Genomic DNA, 19,783 nt, shown 5'->3' with positions numbered 1-19,783 from the left:
CCAGTTGTAAAAGAACAGTGGTATCCTCCTGCATTTACAAACAGCAGAAAATAAGCTGCTAAAATTCTCCTGCATTGGATATTTTTTTGTGTTGGATTCCCAAAGTTGGATTTTATGAATTCCACAATTTCTGTGTATTGAGGTCACTGCTGTATTCTAACAATGCTGAAGGAAATATTTTGTCTACACGTTAAAACAAACCACATAAGTATTAGAACTGCATTGTTATGTACAGTGACAAAGTAAAATGAGTAGAATAATCAGTATGCCACATCATTTAATTTCAATAAGATGACTAGATTCCCGTATTTTCAAATGTCAGTAAAACATGAAATTTCACTGTAGAATTTGTCATGTGGGTTGCATAACAGATGATAAATAATTGGCAAGTGGGAAGGCAGGGGAGGCAGTCTGATATTCTAGGGTGTATATTTTCACCTTGATGATCTTGGTAGTGGAGGAATTGATATTTAATGTTTTTCATTAACTTACACAGTAAATAATTTGTTGTGGTACTCAGAGATATGGTGTAGTGGTGAAGTTAGAGTTCACAGAATGCAAAACTGTCAAAGGTGAGGTGAATAAATTAAGTAGCTTGTACATTTGGGCAGGCAGATTTCAAGGACTATGCTGCTTTTTGGATGCATGCAGGGCAGCCTAAGGCTTGGTTCTACTACATTGTAGTTGACACAGGTTCTACAAGTACCCTTAGAAAGGTCTTCAGTAAAGCTACTGGATAGAAAATATGTTCAAGGACAACACTTGACTGCTTTATTGGAGCTCTGCTAAGCAGGTGATGTGTTAACTGAACAGGTCACTTAATTGACTTGTATGTCCATTGTAAATGGGAATGATAATACTGTTGCTTGCCACAGCCCATCAGTGTCCTCTATGTGTATTGTGTGAGCTTTTCGATGCAGATATATGAGTATGATAAAGATCAGTTCCTAGGTTAAAATACCCAACTCTTTCTGTGTAAATGATTGTGTACGTAAAATCACATCTCTTAATTCTCCTGACAAGTGCTAAGAGAATGGAGTCAGCCTCTCCTCAGTGACTGAAGGACAAGAGGCAAAGGGCACAAACTGAAATATAAGAACTGTTTAAATATAAGAAAAACCTTTCCCTGTGAGGGTGGTTGAACACTGGAGCGAGTTTCTCAGAGGGGTTATGGAGTCTCCATCCTTGGAGATTCAAAACGCTAATGGACATGGCCCTGAGCAACCTGCTCTACTTGACCTTGTTTTGAGCACTGGGGGGTGGAAGAGCTCCCTTCCAGCCTCAGCCCCTCTGTGATTTTGTGTCATCCTTTCTTAGTACTGTTTCATTTTATTGCAGCTGATATTTCAATGGTATAACAGAAAACCTTAGCGAAAGAACTTGTGTTTTATTTCACAGGTATGAGTTTCTTTGCATGCCATGTTTACTGTCTATGAGTCAATGCCATTGCGTATTTGGTTGGTTGTGCCAGTAATCTTTAATGAAGCTGACATGGGATTTTATTTTCAGGCAATTTCCCTTAAATTAAATGTGATCCTTTCTCTGGATATTATGTTTGAATGTTCAGAATCTGAACATTATATGGCTTTTCAGTTCAAAATAATCTTGTACTAAACATTTCCAGTTTATCACCCAGTGGTCTTGAAAAACTTACCAGAAAACTTTCTAAAGATTGCTCTCAGTATTAATGGGAGTTTAATACTTTTGTCAACGGAAGAAAGATCTCTTCTCGATGTGTGCAGATAGGTTACAAAAATATTTATTTAAAAAATTTTAACAGTTGTGTTAAATGAAATACAGGTAATACTTGCACTGGTCACATTTCAAGGGCACCATTAAGGTGCTAATGTAAACAGATAAGCATAAAAAGAAATTATTAAAAATGTGAATAATCATTACTGTAGGAAACTACTCTGTCCCTGATAGCCGCTCTTCTTGCTGTAACAACATATATGACTTGATGCCATGGAAAAACAGAAGATAATTTCAAAATACTTCTGTCATCTTCTACAGATTTAAGGGAAATTTTATACTAACATTTCTCTTTCCATAGCAGTTGGAAAATGCAGCACGTGTTTTATGTTCTGTATATTACTTCAAAAATGAAAAAAATCCAGGATTGTGGCAGTCTTTCGCTCCATTATTATTTTTTTTTTAGTTTGTCACAGTCATACAAACCATAGCAGCATATGACAGGAAGAGTTGTCCATCCCACTCTGCAAAAAGATTAAGCATAATCTAAATTTGAACTGTAACCCTAACCCTGCCAAATGTGTGTCCAGGCTGTTCTTCACACCTTTAAATAAGGATGGCTTGCTGTAATGCCGAACTCTGTTACAGTCAGAGTGTGTTCCTGATGTCATAATAAGGGGTTTTTTAATTGTACATAGAATGCATTTTTTCTTTTCCTCCAGGTGCCATACAGAACAATTAAATTGCCGTTTTGATAATAGGCTTTTAATGGTAGAAAATTATTGCAGATCCTCCTTTGATGATGTGTTTCTCTGGACCAAACAAACAAAAATCCTTCAGTGTTTCTTCATACTTGATTAAAAAACATAGAGCTTTTATCAGTTTTGTTGTATTCCTGAAGACACTTCTTTGTGTCTTGTTTGTTAATTTTTACCTGAAATGTAGTACCCAGCTTAAGCAGAGTCATCTAGATAGGATTAAAAGTCCTGAGTTGCAGAAATATATTACCTATAATATTCCTACTAATACGTACTATTATGACACCTCATATCCTGCGGGAGCAGTTTATTGCTCACTCATCATCCATTTATTTTCCAACTGTAAAATGCAGACCATTCTGTTATTCCTAATTTTATATTTATACATTTGATTTTATTTTTTCTCAGCTCACTAGTTTTTATTTTGGTCTATGATCAAGTGAAATGGGTAGCTTGAAAAGAAAGATAAACGAAGTGTAGTTAAAAGCAGCATATGAGTTAATTAAGGTACTTGAATGTGTCCAGAGGAGAGCAACAAGGCTGGTGAAAGGGCTGGAAGGAATGTCCTGCGAGGAGCAGCTGAGGACACTGGCTTTGTCTAGAGAGAAGACGAAGGGGCTACCTCATGATTCTGGGAAAAAACGCTTTAGCTTTTGGTCAGCCCTGAAGTGGTCAGGCAGTTGATGGTCCCTTCCAACTGGAACTATTCTATTCTATTCTTTAATGAATATGCTTCAAAAATAGTAAAGTAAATTAAAACGTGGGATAATATTTTTGCATGTAAAATTAAGATAAGCTTATGTAAACTTAGTGATTTTTTTTTTTCCTAAAAACACTTTTCACAGTGGCAAGAACAGCAGCAGTTTTTTAAGCCTTCCAGAATGATTCTGATTGTTTAGCATAATGGTTGCAACCAGACACAAGTAATATTTCAAGCTGAGCAGTGAGGCAAATAAAGATCAGTCATGGCTGAGTTTGAGGTTTATTCTAAAATTATTTTTAAATTATTAAATAGTTAAAGAAATCATTAAAATACATTAAAACCTGGGATTTTATCATTGATGACTAAATTATGTCAATGCTGCTCCTCAGGCTTACTCAGAGTTCCTAGGTATTGAGGAAAAAAAGTCAGCTGGGGAATTACCATTGGTATAAGACCTTTCTGCTACTTTTATCAAATGACTAAGAAAGTAATTTCAGTCAAGCAGGATTGAAGGATTTAGTATAGATATTAATCAATGATAACATCCTAAATTCAGATTTCTTGATACAAATTTAAATTCACTGGAGAGGTTTAATTTCTCTTTGAAGCTTTACTCCCCCTATTGCTTTGCTTTCAGTAAACTACGTACAGTTAACAGAGGCAGGCAGCTCAGTTTGGAAAGATTATCTTCACTGATCAGGCAAGGCGTGAGTATTTTAGAAACTGTTTCTTTTAGGCAATTTTAAGATTTGATGTGATCTTTTGTTCACCCTCCTAGTTTCTGTCCTCCTTTCACCCTCGCAGGGCAAAAAAAATAGGAGTCTCTGACTATCTGTGCTGGGAGTGCAAGGGGGCTGTTTGGTTTCCTTAGATCTATACGTGAGTCCAAGAGTAGGGAATGTGAGGGGTTTTGTATTGTAAGGGCTTTTTTAGCTGCTCAGTTCTTTTTGAACATAGCATAATGTCATGGTTTAACCCCAGCCAGCAACTAAGCCCCACACAGCCGCTCGCTCACTCCCATCACAGTGGGGTGCGGGAGAGAATCACAAGGGTAAAAGTGAGAAAAGTCGTGGGTTGAGATAAAATGAAATCTCATAAACGAACAACAGAAATTCATTCTTTAGCGTTGCTTTCGCATTATATACTGTCGTTATCAAATGTCAGTATGTTTCATTTTGTGTTATAATTACATCTGAATAAAGAGTCTGACCGTGGCCAGAACTCACCCTCTGACGCCTTTGGAGGACTTGTTCATAATTTGTGTTTCTAGATTAAAGAGCTTTCAGGCTACCACCCGATGGGATCAGTGGGGAGAAGTGGTCACAGAACCAAAGTTGGATGCATATATTAGACAGTCGTGATTGCTTATTCTATCTTCTATAAAGTACAGTTCAAAGATAAGCATTTTATTCCCTGTAGAGTTAATGTTATTTCTAGTGAATAATGTCATTGCTGAAAGTTTTGAGATATTTCTTACAGAAAGTTTCCAGCTCTATAAATATCCAAAGCAGGATAAGGCAGGACACAGATGCATATGAACAGACTTGATAACAGGCATTTGCACATTGAACTCGAGTACCTCCTTGCTAGACTATTGACTGCAAATGAATACACAGATGTGTGATATTATACTAAATGTATAGCATTACTTTAGAAATCAAAAAAGGTATTCTGAAAACTATTTGCTGGTTAAATACAGGCACAGATCTGACCCTGACCACATATAAACTTTACCCCAACTTTCATAAGATATTTAACTTTAAAACCCTCAGGTTTTGAAGTAATTAATGCAAATACTGTAGCTGGAGCTACACTTCTTTCTGGAAGTGTGAAAAGGCTTACACCTATCTGTGTTATTGCATCCCTGTCACACATGATCAGAGAGGATTTATTAAAATGACTCTTTAAAATGACATAAGATACAAAAGCGGAATCTCAGACAACCTGGAAGGCCATATGTAAGTAGTTCTTATTCCTTTGTTGTGCAGTTCTTAATCACCTGAGGAAGTTCTAAAGACATGGGAGGAAAGAATTTAAGAAGTAAAGTGAGGGGTTTTTTAGATCTTTGCAGAGAAATTCAGACCTAGAGGAGATCTGCTCTTCTGGAGCAGACTGAAATTTCCATGCCGCCAAAACAGAGTGAAGGACAACTTCTTTCTACATCTTTTTCCTTCTTGAAGACGTTACCTGAAGAAAGCCCATTGACATTGTTTCAATTTATCTGTAGGGATAGTTCCTGGCAGGGATGGTTTCTCAGCAGAATTCCTTATTAACTTTCAGAGCTAATCTTTCTTCTTCACTGAGCTGGGTGTTTAGAGATCACAGCCAACTACAGGAGGAAGGAAAGTTCTGTTAAACACCTTACTGGATTCCCTGGCTTGGAAGAACGCCAGTAGATAAATTGGGGAAAATGCAATATCAATTTGCAGAGAGCAGAGGATGAGGAAGCACGGTACTGCAGGGCAAAACATATTATCAGTTTTTTGGAGCTCAGAAGCAGCACGAGATCAATTGATTGAGAAAAGCTGGATGGGTGCCAGATGATCAATAGAAGTGGGGATGATCATTTGGTAGTTGTTTCTGGCTAGGAAAGTGTCAAACAATGTGGTTGCCAAGAGGCATAGGCTGACTTGTACAGAAGCATGAGAGAAATGAGAACTACAGGGAGGAGAGCAGAGGGGAAAAAAGGCTCTAAAGGCACTGGGAAGATAAGATGGTAATTTTTGCATCTAGACAAAAATATTTGTATGTGCATATAACATTAAGAAAGAATGAAAGACACATGAGAAATATATCTTTTCTTGTGTTTTAATATCAGCAAATTACCATACTAGAAGAACTCTATAAGATATGTAATGTTCCCAAACAAGAACATGGAGCCTTTATCCTGTGACATCAAGAAAGTGAAGCAGCATGCTGTCAGATTTGAAAAGTGCAGCAACAATGAAGATAGGCTGACATCACAAGAAGCCAGTGTAGTTTGGTATTTGGCTCAGGAAAAAAAGGTACATGTTTTTTATTGTCTGGGTAAAGAGCAGTAAAACTTACCAAGGTGGTGATAATGTATTGGAATGATTGATATTTGATGAATGGGAAGTTTTGGTAAGATGTTTTTAAGTTTGCACTATTTTGACGTGAATAATTTAGTGAAGATACTTGTAAAATCACTGTTCAACTGATGATGCTGTGAACGTGGAAGTGATGTAAGTAATTCATTATTTCATCATTGGGATAAGTCATCTCAAGTAATTTGTAGGGTGTAGGTAAGAGGCGATGTACCTTAGGTTTCTGAGGTTTTCAAGCGGGTTTTTTTGAGAAAGGCTTTTCAGACGTGATACTTCTAACAGCTGTTGGCCACCTTGTTCTGCCAGGCTAGGAGTGTTTTGACCATGAAATGAATGATAAATTGCTAGGAATATTTTAGTAAAAATGTTTCTTTGCTTTAGAAATAATTATTCTTAAAATTTTCAGATGGTGCATAAATGAGCCTAGAAGCTTCTATCCTTAAATTTTCTAAAAATGTTGATGCAATTGGTCAATCAAAAGTTACCATTGTCAAATGCACTAGTTCTGATAAGTAGCTAACCTAATGTGGAAAGACTTGCAAACACATGAGTATACAAATATGTATAAGATAGGTACCAGTACTGACAAATATGTTTTACAGGAAGTGTATAGGAAAAGATACCAGCTATCTACAAAACACAAATGCTATACCCAGTAGAATGAGCAAATTTAATGCTAAGCCTGAGTAATCTGAAATATTCGTATCTCTCCTGATTAGACACTTCCGTACACTTGATGATGATAGCCTCCATTTTGGTTTTTTTTGTGGTTTTTGTGTGTGGTTTTTTATATATTGATTCCTTATTTAATTTTAAAACATCTATTGTATTTACTAGGAAACTAATCAGATTTTTACTTTAGACATTATAAGAAAAGAATCATGAGTTGCAGAAGACAGAAAAATAATTAGTGAAGAAGCTACTAGGCTGTGACAGGAAATACATAATACATAAGCACAATATATAATCTGCTGCATAAATATGAAATTATATATTGGCATCTGACCAACCTTCTAAATTCAGCTAAACTTGTCATGCTATGCAATCTCACGTCAACATAATATAAAAACAAACTTGCAGCTTCCTTGATCCAAAAAGCAGAAATGAGACAAAAGAGACAGTATGTCCTTCAGCTCTGGTAAGTGATAATTGGATAAACAGAAGAAAAATGGAGGTAGCTCTTTCTTGACTTTCTGCCTACTCTGAAGCATCATCATACAGTGTTGAGACCACTACATTAAAGCAACCGGGATGATATATGATTGCTGTTCTTTTTGAAGCGCTAGTTGAAGAACAAATATTTCAAATGCTAATAACTTTATGTAAATGTAGACTTGTGTATTACAAGAGCTGCTGACATTGTGTGCCATGTTCCAGAAGACCTTGTGCCCCTGGTGTAGTGTGTGTACATTCTGCTTTGTACCCAGAGACCAGTGTTAGGTGCAGTATGCATGAAACCATCCCCTGGTTTAGGTGGCTTAAGAATTGCTCATACTGTTGTGGTGTTACTTGTTCTAGCACAGTATTCCCTGATAGAAAAAAATCACACAAAGGTGGGTGCTTGGCGTAAGGGAACCGTTACTGTGGTAGTATGTCCATAAGCATGTGTGAATAACTTTGTTGATCTTAAACGGGAGGGAGATGGGCTGAGGGAAGTCACAATTTACACTGTTGTGTTGTGATGGGATTGCACTAAAGTAATACTACTAATGGATGACAGTGCACTCTTTGTGAAGCCTGAGGAAGTACCTGATCCAGGAAATTTGTTTTGAAATTTGCACAGCTTCAGTGATCCACTTAATGATCTCTATGGGAGATCCTCCTCCTCTGCATATCTTTTTTTTATTAAGCTTCTCTTCACTTAAAAACTGAGAATACTATTAACAAAATGCAAACACAGGTTATGCATATCCAATATAGCATTTCCTATCAGCCGCTTCACAGAGGTGTTCAGAAGCTGATAGTACAAAATTTATGGCCTCCAGCTGTGTCAGAGCTAATTTGAGTGAAACACCTAATTATCTATTAGCTGAGGTTATAAAATAAAATTAGTCACAGCCCTCTATGAAAAATGGCTAACAACTTTCTGCTCATTAAAAATCAAAGCATATACTTAGCCATTTTTGATACACAATGACCAGAGTAAAATCTGTTTGAATATATTAACATTATTTTGGAAAAAAATCACAATTAAAACAGAAACACCTGGAACGAAAAGGCCATTTACATTTTAAACTACATATCCTAAAACATTGCAAGCCTATGAATGCTTAAGAAAGACCTCACACTCCATTTCTAGCTTTGACTTTCTGAAGATGTGGATGGAGCAATACTTCATTCCTCACTAGCCATCAACGAGTTCATTAAAACACATCTTGATCTTCAACTGTAGAATACAATACCATTTTGAAAAGCAGTATGGTTCAGATTACTATGAGATACACATATATAGCTTTAATGTCAGTAAACTTGAAAACAGAAGAGGAATCACCAAGTTAAAAAAGGGATTTTACAATTTCATGGGCAGCAGCTACTAAGGAGAATAGGTGTATACAAACCCTCTAACATCCCAAATCTAAGTGTGGATACCGGGGAAGTACAAGGGAAATGTACCACAGAAAGTGGCTGAGATCGTAAGGAATTCCTAAACAGACTCTTCTATTGCTTCCATCAGACCTGTGGTCTTGACAGACCACTGGTCTTAGTGGCACATTTCTTATGTTGGTTTCTTGCTTTTGTTTTTAAAATTCTTTGCTCTTCATATATTATAAAATACGTGTTTCTGTTTTCTGCAGTTACTCTTTGGTTAGTGTAATTAATCCTTCAGAACTAACGGGTCGCAGTAAGAAGAAGGGGTGGGAGGAAACAAAGACGTATAAAGGCATATAATGGTCATGCATATATATTCTTCCTATATATATCAGTATTTGTGTGTTTCTTGTGTTGCGAAATCTCTATTATTCTCTAAGATGCAGGGCATCACACTGACAGGAAGTCTTGAAATCCCAAATATGTTGCTTAATTCAGTGCCCCAGGGATTCTTGAAATGCTTTAGCTTCAGTTGATACTTGGTAACATCATTTAGTGAGAGCTTTTTTCTGGGTCAGTTGCCACCGTGGACATAGGAGACAGTTTCACTCAAGCAGAGAAGGAATCCATTGAGTGAGTGACAGGAGCATTACCTTGCAAACCAAGAAGGATTTGTTTGGTGTAACTTGACTGTCTGACCAACAGCTGACAAACTCTGATGTGTACAACCTGTTCACTGAACCCCAATTATGTATGGTTTGTTTAACATACTTCCACTTCATGCTTTCAAGTAACAATAACCTGTTTTGTAGTATAGTCCAAAATGTGTAATATGCTTGACCAAAAAGCCATAGTTGCAGTGCTCCTGTTTCTTTCTCCAAATAATGTTTTTGGGTTTGAATTATTCTGAAAATCTGCCAAGATTCCCATACCGGCAGGACAACACAGATGTCTGCATGCCACTTAGTAGCTTCTGTGAGATAATGCAGCAGGTAAATACTGGCATTGACATCCAGTGCATGAGTGAAAAGGCTTGGATCATTGGATATAATTGGATAAATCAAATAGAAGATGTACTGTGTGATTTAAAGCAGCTGAGCTTGTGTGCTGTTGGGTCAGGAAAATTTTTTTCTTTTATGCAGATAGTTTGCATTCTTTCCCTTTTCCTTTTTATTTTCTTATTTTCCTTTTCTGATACAAAATCACCACTTTTTTGACATTAATTTAATTTATTGCATTGACTTTCTTAAGGATTTTTCCTCTCTTATGTAAGCAGTATTAGTTTTCCTCTTCTATCAAAAAAAAAAAATCTTGCTCTTGCCAATGTATTAATACAACCCAGCAGCAAGTAAAATCACATTATTGCTGACTGCATTCAAAAAGACAGCACATTCGTTTCACCTCTCTTAGCACATGTGCGAAGTTCCCATGTACCAGGTGGTTGTAATTAGTCTGGACTGTGGTTTGGCTGGCAAATTCCTTCCTATTCATGGGATAATTTCACTGCTCCAGTCCCAAACAGAGGTGGGTAATGGAGAGAGGAGTCTTATAACTGTAGGTGCTCTGGTATAAATCTTAGAGAATTTCCCATAAGTACTGCTAATGCGAGCTGATACTCTGAAAATTAAAATTGTCCAGTTTTGGGATCCCTGGCACTCAGTTCATGTGCCTTAACTTAATGTTAAAAAGGAAAATTTCAGTAAACACAATGCACAAAATGCAAAGTACCTTGTTAGTTTTTAGCTGACCTGTATGATGAAAAGGAACATGTGAAGAAGTCTGGCATCTCTAGCTGTTAAGTGGGATTTACATAACCCAAACTTTCTGTTGATCTTATTTTTGAGCCATGTTCCATGATGGTCCACATAAATGGATGACATAGAAAACAGAGATACATGGCGTCAGCTGAAATAGTAACGGAAGTAATTCTGAAAACCCTTGTGGACACTGCTGCCCATGTGCTACTGTGTAGAATAGATGTGTTACACTCATGCCCAGGGAGGTGTACGTGCTCATGTTGCATTAATGCTTAACTCCTGCAAAATGATTAAAGGTGGACTTTCCTCAGGTACTAATACTTTGGGGGATTCCCTGCTTCTTTGACCTTGCCGAATAAATGGTCATAAAATCATAGAAATGCTAATGTGTTGAAATAAAATATGGAATTTCTGAAAATTGAAATATTGTGAGTGACACAAAACTCGTATTCTACTTAAAACAATGTTTGTTTTATTATTCAAATAGCTAAATGTTGATAAACTGTACAATTATAGCGTGCATTCAAAGCCTGTATTTTCAAGTGAAAATTAAATGGCTTTTTTAAATCATTCAGTAACATGACTGAGAAGTTCAGGCTTAGTTATGCATTCATTAGGTGGCTACATATCTGCTGTGAAAAACATGTCAAAATGCAACATTAATTGAATCAGAGAAGCACAGAAATGCAGTACTTTTTCTCTCCCCCCCCCCCCCCTTTCTTTTTTATTTTATTTCTTCATTCCTAACCTATGTACATAGGATATTTAAACACACATCAGCATAACAGCCATTCTAAAAGTTTTCTATCAGGTGTCAGTAGAGTTCAGTAAAAATCCTCAAATTTCTCATTACAAAGTGCTGCTTCATCACAGCTTTAAAACTTTTCGTAGGGAAAGCCCTACTTTTGCTAAAGCTGGCCCTGCAAGTCCCTCAAAACCTGGTGTTTCGACTGTGCGCCAACTTCAAGACATGTTGTTTATCCTGACAGTTGTATAAATGACTACTTAAGCACAGGGGAAGGGAAAACTGGGTCTATGTACTTCACGTTCACCTTATTGCAGACCAGTTTCAGTGGCTGTAAATGACTAACTTGGATGACTGATTCAAATACCATGACTATCAAAAAAACTCCACATCTGAAACTATAGCTTTATTCACACGCACACAGAAGTTCTCCTGTAGCTCCAAATGTGTATGTGGATTGAAATTCTTCTGTGTTGTGCCATGCGAAATATTTTGTTCTTCCTTCTTCTGCACTTTGCGTAGTCATGCATGTAAGCTATTTTTATTGTAGTGCTATCCAATAATTTCACCTCATTGGTAGAAGAAATGGAAAATCCAAGGAAAAAAAGATATTTAGCAATCCTGAAAACTTGTTTTGTAAGCTGAGATGCACTTTCAAAAATGAGATCATGAGTTGCCTCAATAATAATTGCCAATGATATTTGTATTGGTGATCTTTAAGTGGAGAAAAGTCTTAGCCAAAAACCTTAGGGAAAATTATTCTTGTCCTTACTTTCATCCTAATTGGACAATTCTATGTGAACTAATATTTGTCGTCTGATAAGGCTTTCAGGGGAGCCAATTACATATCTTCCCCCATCAATATTACAGCATTATAGGCTTTTTCTGAGACCTTTTGTAGCTTACTTGTAAATATTGATTTAGGGGTTGCTCTTTGGGAGATAGCATTTATAGTCTAGCTATGGTTACGACAGTTACTTCTGCTGATAAGAGTCTGTCAGAAGAAACTCTTTCAATAAAGCTTCATGTAAATGTACTCCAAGTAAGATTAGTGTTTGAGAAATTCATCTGACAGAGTAACCATGATGTAAGACACATCTCTAATTATTAGCTCTCTGACAAATTAACTGTAGGACACTGTTTCTGTAAGAGATCAAATATGTTAAACATGAAATTTACTAAATCTATCTGTTGGTGACTTAGAGCACTTGAAAGGTCAAGTCGCACACAAGTCTGGTGACATCCCCAGGTCGGTGTGTTTACACGTGCGTCTTGGGGGTTACTAAAAGAAATCATCTGCTGTTTTGTGCAGGATTTTTAGTCGGTAGCCTTCATCTTGACATCTGAGCACCTTGACTCAAAACAGTGAATGACAACGTGATAAACATGTTTTGTGTGCAGGTTTCTGTCCATCCATCCTTCCGTCCTCTCTCACCCCCTCTCTCTCTGCTGGGAATAGAATTGCATGCTGATTTGGTTCTGTTTCAGTTCTGTACAGTGTGCTGTGTGGCTCTGAGAAAGAAAGATCGAAAAGTGTTTCTTGATCTTGGAACAGAAAGTGGTGACGCTTGTGGTAGTTCTTAGGTCTTCTACAAGTTTTTAGACCAGCGCCAGGGTCACTTTGCCTCTTGCCCACTGAGCTTTACTCTTGTGATGGACAGTTGCATGTTCCTGATATGTAGAATGCTTGATTCTCTTCCTCAGCTTAGTGCTTCACCTTTTTAAATTATTCTCAGTCTAAATCCTGAAGTCCTTTGAAGATTCAGGCAGAAATGTTACTAAAGAATGTGGGATTCTTTTTCCTGTCTCCATCGCAAATGGAAAATAGGACTTTTCTCCACTCCTAAACAGAGAAAAGAAAAAGGTATGTGAATAAATAATGTTAGCTTCACCAAAATATTTATTCCTAAACTAATAAAGTATTCTAGGACAGCTTCCCTTTTTTTGTTTTCCTTCCTTTTTTTTCATTTTCCTTTAAGAGATTGTACAAATTCAAGTTGCAAAAAGAATATCTGTAACCGTTCCAAAAAGCAAAAAAAGATAATTGTTATCTTAAGCTTTTAAAAAAAGAATTAAAATAGAGGCAGAGAGGGATAATAGTTATTTCTGTAAAATAACTTCACTCATAAGCACCTGGATTATTTCTGTTGGTTGACTTCAAACGTAGCTGTCTATATAAACAAAAAAACCTCAGTAACTAATATTCTTTTTTTCCACCAGCTCTTTCCCAGCTAATTTTGCTAATGAGATCTGAGGTAATCACTTTCTTCATTATTTTAATCTTTAAGCTCTTTTTCAGTATTTTTCTATTTATTTGGTGTATTATTTTTCAATACTATTTGGTTTTGTTAAGTTCTGGATCGTACAGAATTTCAACTAAAGGTGGAACTCTATAAAGCATGGATCTAGGGTAGCAGAGAACTTTGCCAGTCGCCTTTCAATTGCAAATGAAATTTATCAGATTGTGCTGGTGTTGGCTGAGAAGGGGTTAATTCTCCTCACTGTGGGGGTCGGCTACCTTTCCATCTTCCCGCGCTCTGCCGCGTGGCGGGGGGGGCTGGGAGGGGCAGGGCCATGGTGGGGGCGGCTGACCCCGACTGGCCAATGGCAGGTTCATTCCGTACCACGTGACACCATGACCAATATATTGGGGGGGGGCAGCGCCAGCGCGGGGCGGCGGCGTCGGCGGGCGGCGCGCGGCTGCGGCGCGGGCAGTTTGTTCCGGCGGTTCGTTCCCCCTCTCCCCTCCCTTCCCCCCTCCCCCGGGGCTTTGCGCCTCTCGTTGTTCTCCTTTACGTTGCATTTCTATTGTTGTTTCTTTTAATTTTAATTATTAAACTGTTCTTATCCCAACCCACGAGCGTTACCCTCCTGATTCTCTCCCCCATCTACCGGTGGGGGAGTGAGCGAGCGGCTGTGTGGGGCTGAGCTGCCGCTAAACCGCGACACAGATGTAAAGTGAATAACTGAAGGAATGAAAGAATGTGCTACCGCTTTCAGTTAAGCTTATTTATTCACTGTTTTTCTTTAAAATGAACAAATAACCAAACCAAAACAAACATTTCCACCCTTCCCCTGTATAGTATTACGCTGGCACAGAGTAGAGTAAACAATAGGATAACTTTTTGTTTGAAATGTGGTATGGTGAAAGGTGGGTGCTTCAGTTTGAGAGTAAGAAAGGGAAATTATTAACCATAAACCAAAAATATTCCCCTGGAATTTCTTCCTATTACTGACAAGGACAAATACTGTTGTTTCAGAGAGAGGGCAGCCTTGTAGGTAGGGAGTCAGTGCAATCTGTGAACTGTTGCCTTTTATGCCAGATTTGCATCTGCCCAGCACAGGGGAAATACAAAATGACCCAGCAATAACTAGATATTAGAGTATGCAATAACATACTCTAGCTGTGTTTTGTCACATGCAGACAGCAGTGTAAAAAAGTTTACGGTTTTGTTTTAAATTGTATTTCACTAGAATGTATTTGCCATGAAGGACCCAACATCCTTTAGCTTGACTAGGTGTGGCTTTGCCAGCATAACCTGTTCTAATGACCCAGTCCAAATGGACTGTGAACAGCCAGAGAAAATATGAGAGGGTGAGAGGGAAAAAATCAGAGCACTACAAAGAATGACTTATGAACTCAAATCAAGCAGACAACTCTTTCTTTGCTGATACCATTCAAACATGAAGGAAGGCAGAGTATATTTGCTATTCGAGTGGCAGAGCTCCTGCATCACAAGGTATGACTGGTAAAGTTTAGCACATTCATCATGGAGTTAAGGTCAGTGAATTAGTTATCTCATGCTTTATCAATCAGGTTGAGAGCATATTCAAAGCATATAAATTTGGTGGACTGGTTATAAGATCATTTTTAACTTTTGAATAATGCACATTTAACTAAAACTTGGGAAGGGAAAAAGGCTGGCTCTTTTTCTTTCCTTCTTTCCATTTGGGTTTTTGTTTTGGTCTGGTTTGGGTTTTTTAGAATGAGATTCTGTTAAGTATCATTTCCAAAAAGTCAGTGTCACATAGCATTCAGAGAACAGAGCAGAAAGGAAAATTGGTACTTACGTAGTTTTGCTGATAACTTGCCCTGTTAGCCAGGCTTTACACTTCTTATTTCTGTACTTAAATGTATCCATCTGTAAAACTGTCATAATCTCCTTTTCATAGGAATGTTGTGAAAAGCAGATTCATAAAAGTGTTTTTACACTTTTTGACGAGCTCTATATTTGAGCAAAAAATGCTGCTTTTTGCCCATTAGTGAAAACTTTACCAGTTAGTTGCTATTCTTTGATAAAACATATACGTAAACAAATATTTTGGTGCAGGTCATTGCAGAAATTTCACTATCCATACTTTCTTCTTTAGTGGATGTGCAGGAATACTTTGTAGTTTCCCTGTTCAGATAATACAGTTATGCTGTGGTGATTCTTTCTTTCTACAAATGATCTACTGGTAAATCCTTGAGCAATGTTAGCCTTTCTGGGTAAGAATTCATTTTAGTGAATATAGGTGTCAGTATAAACACCTATGCCAGGGATGATAATGCTCCGTTTTCCTCACAGTGAATGGAGAGATCAGGCACTTTTAGGGCACAGCTTATCTGAGACATCCTGCTAGAAAGAGATGAATTGTTCCCTGGAAGTGTCTGTTTCTATTGACTACTAAAGCTGAGGTTCAGATGTAGGCATCTGTACTGAGCATGCCTAAGCTTAGGTGAGACTAATCCCATCCTGAGCGTGCCATAAGCCAACAGAACAACAGTCATGAGAACTTCTAATGTGATTTTTATTGCAAGCATTTATTTGCTCCAGTGTTCTTTGAAACCTGGGAGATACCTAGCAATACAAGTCCTTCTTGTATTTCTCAGCTCTTTGTAGCTAAGATAATAGCTCTTTCTATTTCTAAGCCTTATAAGAAGTAGTATATAAGAAATAATAGTTATTTTTATTTCTAAGGCTTACAAGAAGTAGTACTGTGGATATTAGAGAACAAGCATATTTTAATGGCAAAGATATTCACACATTCAAACATACTTTTAAAATGTATGGTTTTGGTATTGTGCTACTTATTTAATTTCTTATTCCTTAGCATGTTAGTATACTTATTGCAATAGCACCTGACGGCCTGTCATTGGGTGTTAGAAGCCTGCTGTGCCATAACTTTGGAAGTGATAAAATACAAAGAATCCCTGTCCCAGCAGTCACTGTCTCTTATTTATGGAGAAGAAGTTGCAGTAAGTGAAAGCAGTCAAGGGAAGAGGTGATCTGAGAGACAAATGTCAGTGAGCAAGCACATACTTGGAATAATGTTGTTGACTTCTGTGCAGTTTATTTATAATCTATGTGCTTGGATTTCAGAGTTGTTTGGAGTGTTTTTGTCTTTTATATTTAAGTGAATGATTCTACTTCTTATTTCCAATCTTATCTTTTTCTTTCTGGGAGCTAAAATGCTTTCTTTCCTCCTTTTTAAAATTCATTTAAGTAGAATAAAGTTTGCTGTTCTTATTAAGTCCTTTGGGGGACATTGGTGCCTTGAACATATACCTGTAATAGTAAAAGTAGCAATCTTACACCCCGCCTCTCTTTTGAGAGTGTTGGTAATTTCTGGCACAGCAGATTACACAGCTGTCTAATGTTTTTAGTTTTGCTTTGTAATTTATTTGTAATATACCAAGGAGATGGGTGGGCACACAGGTGAAGTAATTCCCAAATAAAGTGATATCATGTCTATTATAAAGCTAAAGATTTTGAGAAGTGCTTGATATATTTTTTTTTTTTTTGGCAGAATAGTGGGAAGGTCAGATTGAACAGACACTGAAAGTTGGATATAGCACTCGAAACCTTTTATGTGCCTTTCAGTGGCAGCTTTGTAGCAATACAAGGAGAAAGAAGTCTTTGTTTCGAAAAGAAGCAGCCTGTATGAAGTACATTATATAAGCAGTGCAGGCTTAAGGGGAGAAGGTTACCAAGACTTTTCCCATAACCCTGCTCTGTAATATAGACAGATATAATTTTTGTCTCCTATTTTCCTTATATATGTGATTGATCTGTGTGATGGCAATAGGCATCATTTTGCTTGCATGAATTGGAAGCAATCACCTGTATGAAAAATCCCAGCAGTGCACGTAGAATTTGAGTATGTAGGGTATGTATTTATGCCATGGAAGATAGAAATTTGGGATCTGCTAATCGCTGTATTCCTTCCTTTTCTTCGGGGACAAGATAAAACCACAGTTCTTTTGTTTAGCTACTGGAAATGGAAATAATGTGTAATTAGTACATGCATGCTTTTGATACTTAGTATCACTCTCTAGTCTTCATGATTCAGGGAATTTAAAAAGAAATAACAAGCAATGTGCAGAAAGGAGTTAGATAGGAAAGTAAAGCAGGAGCATGGCTTAAACCCAGTCAGAAGCATTAGTGCATCCTATTTCTTTGTTGCAGAAGCAGGTAGGAAAAATAAGAATGAGTAGAAAGGGGAAATATAAGAATTGTTATGTTTTAGTGTCCTTTCCCGCACCCCACCCCACCAAAAGAAAGAAAAAAGACAAGGCAGGAATTGCCTTGGAGGAAAATAGTTCAATTTCTAAAGCAATGTAGACCATTTTTAAGAAGAGGAAATGTCCTATAATATGTTTCTAGACCTCAAGAACTGTGGTGATCAGATGTCTTTATCTTTTGTGTAGAAAAAGAATCCACAAATAATCATCTTTCCGTGGTGTTTTCTATTAAAAATAAAAAAATAATTCTCAAACTCCCAAAGTTAAATACAGGTAGGTAAAATGCTAGGATTGTTTTCTGTTTTCATAATCTAATAAGAAACCACTTTTAATGGATTAAGCAATTGTCTTATTGTCACTGCTGAAAACTTCATTAGCTTTCTTTTCGATTAACTACTGCATTAACAAAAGTATTTTGCAGTGTAGCCATCAAACCTCCCTTCCAATAACTCCTAGACACATATAGGTAGAAGTAAATCTGAAACCTGTCCTTCGATAAAGTATGTGATTCATCCCCCCAAAACAGATGTGGAATAATTTAAAAGATAAGCCAAGGATTTTTCATTTTGTAAATGATATGTGTAGTCCTCTTTTGACTTTGTAATTTTTCTGCATAAAGTGTGATGAGATTAAAAAGCCACTTATATGTTCCTGGTCATCCACCTCTGATTCCAATACCCTTTAAAAGTGTATCTTGCCGAGTGGGTGAAGTCAGTTGTGCAGCATTCTTCTGGAAAATCACCACCAGCGCAGCCACACTAGCAACGGAGGAATGTTTGCCATCGCTGTCAGCTGCCTCAGCAGCCCAAGGAACTCGATGGAAAAATCAAGTAGGTAGTACAGAATTCAACAAGGATCATAGGATCTTGTTCCTCAGATATTCTGAATACATTAAAAGCAGAAGCTTGCTAACTTTTTCTTCAGTTGTCTGCCTGAAATTCCGGTGTTATGAGACAGTATTGAGGAGCAAGCCTATCTCTCAACCGTATCACGACTCACTTGTCTCTCTCTGGTTGGGGTGATACATCATTGATTGTAGTTTCCCTCTGACCTTCCCCTTCTCCAAACATCCATTTGGTTTTGTTGAGGCTAATGCCTTCTCCTCCCAGTCTTTAGCAGTGAGCAGCCTGTCAATGCTGCATCAGTGGACCGTCATCTGGTTCCAAAGTTGCATCCACACGCTTCTGTGTCTTGTATAAGGGTCTGGAAGTAGATGGCCTTATTTCTGATGTCTGCTTGTGTCTCTGCTTTTGATAATTTGCTCTGTGCCTTCAGGGTGAAGAATAGGTAAAACTTCTCTTTCCCCTGTCAAGAAACTGAAGGGACAGAGATGCTCTGATAAGTGGTCAGGGAACTGATGTCAACAGGAAATCTGGGTATTGTTTCTGCTGCTGAAATTCTTGTTTTCATAGAAATATGAGTAGAAATTAATTTTTCAGTTATTCTTCCAGTGGCTGTTGAAATTGTCTCCACAGGACAGTAAGTGGTGGGATCTTGCTGTGAATGAAAGCTTATCTCCATGTCTCCGTCATGGTGCTTTATCACCATTACCCATGTACTGAACAATGAACTGGGTGCTTCAAAAACACCGACTGTGGACTTCAGTGGTCTGAATGTATGAATTTTCATTGTCAACTGACTGAAAGGAGACCCTCTTCACACTGATATTAATAGTCCATTAAGGTTCCATTTGCTTTTCTCTTCTAATTACTTCATATTGTTTCAGTCTGTAAATGATCCCGCCTTATAGTCATGCCGCTTTACAACCTGTTGAGACCTTTCTTTCCAGTTCATATTATGTAATAGACTGTATACAATAGCTTATACTGAAGCAGAAAACTGATCAGTTGATGTAGGTTTATAAGGAGATCTGTATCATTTTATCTTCCACAAAAGGAGCTTGCCCACTGTCACTCGATAAATAGTCTTTAACAATAACATAACCACGGGGTATCTCCAGTATGCGTTCTTTAGATAAAGTCCTCATTAGGTTAATGTAAGATCGCTGGCTTTAGCCTGCATTTTATTT

The 19,783-nt window shown here is 37.5% G+C and overlaps 1 long non-coding RNA gene across 1 annotated transcript in view; it reads left to right on the top strand.

Annotated features, from left to right (window-relative positions):
* The window catches only part of LOC135313173 (uncharacterized), a 242,739-nt gene that overhangs the window by 166,920 nt on the left and 56,036 nt on the right, over positions 1–19,783 (top strand). The window contains exon 3 of the long non-coding RNA XR_010372798.1: positions 5,972–6,158. This is a non-coding gene — a long non-coding RNA (uncharacterized LOC135313173). The remainder of the gene's footprint in view (positions 1–5,971; positions 6,159–19,783) is intronic.

Source organism: Phalacrocorax carbo, chromosome 4 (assembly GCF_963921805.1).
Source record: "Phalacrocorax carbo chromosome 4, bPhaCar2.1, whole genome shotgun sequence".
Taxonomy (NCBI): domain Eukaryota; kingdom Metazoa; phylum Chordata; class Aves; order Suliformes; family Phalacrocoracidae; genus Phalacrocorax; species Phalacrocorax carbo.
The sequence above is the reverse complement of the archived record's forward strand: the minus strand, read 5'-3'. Positions and strand labels throughout refer to the sequence as shown.